Consider the following 4,171-nt stretch of genomic DNA (forward strand, 5'->3'; position numbering starts at 1 on the left):
GAGCTGCACATTTAGGCTCCCAATCTTGAGACTGTGAACTCTTCAAAACCCTTCTTTCTCCACACTGCTGTTCCTTCGCTTTCATAAAAGGCTTCCTCCTCTTTTGTGCTTAAACACTTCATTGTTCCATCTGGAGCACCTCTGCATGCAGCCACCAGCTACAGGGCCCTCTTTCCTCCTCTACATCTGTCTTTAGTTTTCTCCAGGAGCTCAGTTCTCCAGAAACAACTCCTTGGCTTCCCCTTTGTGTCATCTACTCTTTGGAAGAAAAGCTGCTTAAATGTCTTCACTGTCTGGTCACTAGATACAGATTTAAGGCTCAATGTAGGACATATTGATTCCTTGGGCTACCTCTCAGATGTATACTGATAATTCATAGAAAGGTGAGGGGATTCCCTGCTGCTCCTAGTGAATTCCATTAGTTATGTGTTAATGTCAGTTGCTCACTGTCATCCTGGACAGAGAGAAGCCATCTGAAGCAATGGCTTCATCCCTGCCAAGAGGGCTCTGCATGCTTATATTAGCAGCTGAGGGGTTGGGGCAGTTGCCTGGAGAGCTGTCTGTTCTCCCTGGCCAGTGAGCCTGGTTTGGGGACAGGATGCCAGAAGGTAAGGGAGTTTTGACATTAGCAAGGGACCTAGAATCTTCCTGCCTTTTTATTACGACACTTGCCTGAGAAGGATTTTTGCATTGTGCAGAAGGCTAAAAGCAGAGTCACACGTCGTCTGGCAACAGGCTTGTTGCCATGGAAACCAGTGCAGAAAAATGAAAGTATGACAAGAGGCGAGGAATTAAAATGTGGGAAAAAGAACTGCTAGGGAGTTGCTTTCCACACGGCAACTTAGGCATTTGGGATTTTTTTAAAAAGCCGTTCCTCATGTGGCCAGATCGGTGAACACGGACAACGGTGTGGAGCTTGCAGCTTGGGTCAGGGGAACTCCGTGACCCCGGTTCCACCCTGGTAAAGTTAAGGTTTTCAGCCCCACTGTTTAATCAACTGTATGATCAAACACGCCCCTCAGGAAAGCCTGTCTGCTCGGTTCACAAAAGCAGTCTGCTCTAACAGTTCTGTCCTAACCTTGGAAGCCAGCATATGTCACCTGACAAGATTATTGCACGCCTGGCCTCTTATTGCTTGAAACATCTTTCCAGGTATTCAAAAACAATGAGAATAGCAAACACTCAAGCTCCCCTCCCTCAGCAAGATAAGCTATGACAAGTAACCTATAATTCACTTCTTTTTTCTTTCTGGTACTGGGGGTTGAACTCATGGCCTTTCACTCACCAGGCAGGTGCTTATGCCGCTGAGCTAAATCCCCAGCCCCCAGAATTTACTTCTTAAGGAAATGATTGCTTCACTCCACGTGATGGAAGGGCTCCCTGACTCCCAGACTTGATAATAAACTAATGAGTGCAAGCTCTAGGATTCCAGGAAAAGCTTGAGGATTTAAGTTTCAGCTTCAGCAGAGAAAAAACAGACCTGCATGTTGAACTCTGAGGGTCTCCATGGGAACTGCACCTGTGTTATACTCCCCACTTCCCAAAAGGTTATTTCTTTTTTTTTTGTCTTTTTTTTCCTTTTTATCGGTACCAGGGATCGAACTCACGACTGCCTGCTTGCAAGGCAGGCGCTTATGCCGCTGAGCTAAATCCCCAACCCCGGTTATTTCTTGAAATATTGTAATTAATGCCTTATTCCTGGGGCTACAGCCTGCGCCTGATTGAAATGCAATTACCGTAAGGAGATAGGAAAGGTCACACCACAGATAACTTAATTCCACCCTTCCCCGAGTGCAAAGTTTCAAACAGTAGTAAGACCCTTCACCTTACCCTTCCTTCTTCCCTCATACATGTCCAGAGAAGAATTTAGAAACACCACATCCACCTGGACCACAAGGAAGGAGGGATGCAGGGCAGGAAGCAGGGTGCTCTTTGGGTAGGAAGTACACAGAATGCAGATTTCACTAGAAACACTTTACTACTAACTTTTTTTCTCATGACCTCCTGACCTATCAGAGCTCCTTACTTAAGCTTCTCCCAACCTTCAAATCTCGAAAGAGCAAAGGCCCATTAGTTTATCATCTTCCAGAAGGATTTGCAGAATCCCGGAATCCAGTTAGCCAACCTTCTCGGTCAGTGTTCCAGTGCATTTCAGGAGTGAAGACTTCCATGCATGGTTTTGGCTGGCAGGAACACTAGACAGAGACCTGCTTTTTTACTAAGAACAGGGAAGCAGACTGCTTTCTGAGATAGGCAAATAAAGCAATGGTATCTTCATAAGCAGCTATGCCTTTGAATTTGTCAAGAGGAGACTGAGGCTTTTCATTTCTATAGTCTCTTCAAAATCCACTGATGCCCAGAGAGAGAGAGGACCTAAAGAAGGATTTACCTTTTGTTATAATGGGTCTGATCTCAGAGAAGAGATTGCCTGACAACCTGACCATATTTAATAATTGCCACCATATTTGTTTGTTCCTCAGACAAGAATTTAACACTTGGCAACAAATCTTGTAATGTATTGAAAATTAAAATTCTGTCTCTAGTTTTTTATACAAGTTGACTTAACCTTTCAACTCTATGAGGTTATACAGGTGGTTCTCCACTGTGTTGTGTACCTTAAAACATCAGAGACCTAATTGTAGGATTTTTTCCTAGTTTATCATCTAGTGCAAAATTTAATTCACAAGGGATTGAGCTCCCTGATATTAGGATTAGCTCACTGCCATAGACATTTGGAAATTAGAGATTTTGAACTATTAGTAGCCTAATGACTCAGCGTGGCAGGCATTGTGTTTTAAGCAACTCACTTTTAAAATCCAATGGCTTTTCTATATGCATAGAGATACAGGGTTTTTTAAAAAGTACTTTTTCACCTGGATATCCAGCTAGATCCCCAAAGTGTTATCTGAAAGTCAAGAAGCCTTTGAGTATTTTCAAAGCCCAGTCTTATTTTCAATTGTAAGCATGCTGCAGAATGCACCGCATGTCTTTGATAAAGTCATCTTTTCTAAGGTCCAGACCAGTGTTTGCAGCTATCTTTATCACACGGCTGCATGCAGGTCCACCTCATGATAATCCCAAGGGGGTTAGGATCAGCTCCTGCTAACCCTAACATGAGTGAAACACGTTGATTTTTAACCTTAGCAAATGAAGACTCTGGGATTTTGTTGGAAATAAAAGTTTCTACTCTTTACCTTGCCGATGTCATGTAATATTTGAAGGGATTCTTTCCTGGGAATAACTTGTGGGAATTTAGATAACTGTTAGGTTTTAGCACTCAAGAGATTTGTGGGACAGCTTGACTGTCAGTTCCAGGGTACCCTTACAGAAGCGGGACTGGTCACTGGGTTTCCCCCTCGCCACCGGAAAGGCATACATGGGGCCTTGATGTCTGCCTGCCTCCTTTTGGGTGCTCTGTAGTTTATTTCCTAGAAAAGTCTATCTTAAGTGCAGTTCAAGCCACATTTCTTTCAGGACCATACCTGTCCTGAACTCCCCTTACACACAAGGCCTCCTCCTAAGGATGGGAAAGTTTGTTGACCCCAGAAGGTAACTTGCTCTGTAGCTTTAGGCTCCCAGTACGTTTTTAGAATACGTGTGCCCATGAGAGATATGTAGGGTTTTTTTTTTTTTTTTTTTTTTTTTTGTCTTTTTCATTTTTATCGGTACCAGGAATCGAACTCACGACTGCCTGCTTACAAGGCAGGCACTTATGCCGCTGAGCTAAATCCCCAGCCCCTGATATGTACGTTTTTTATTAGATGCTTAAAACACAAATGATTCTTTTAATGAAAACATTTCAAGGGACACTAAAGGTGATTCTTTTCTTCCCTTGGGTGTATTCCTTCCGTCAGGGCAGTAGGACTTTAAGATACCTGCTGCCCGCTGACGTTGACCCCAAAGAATGCCTCCTCGGAGGGACAAGGCCAAAGGGAAGTGGGAAGCTGGGGGTCAGCCTGCCTGTCACTACTACTCCCTGACATGGCTCATTCAGGTGACTCTGCCTCCAGCGTCACCCACACTTGGAGACTTTCTGGAAAACTTTTTATCTGTCATCTATCTATCTACCTATGTCATTACTATTATTTAGCAATCATCATCATTCTACTGATCTAGCTCAATCATCTAGCTACCCTCTATGTTCTGTTATCTATCAATCTATCAATCTATC

The sequence above is a fragment of the Cavia porcellus genome, unplaced genomic scaffold (assembly GCF_034190915.1).
Source record: "Cavia porcellus strain 051 isolate PalLab524CR breed Dunkin Hartley unplaced genomic scaffold, mCavPor4.1 scaffold_1, whole genome shotgun sequence".
Lineage (NCBI taxonomy): Eukaryota > Metazoa > Chordata > Mammalia > Rodentia > Caviidae > Cavia > Cavia porcellus.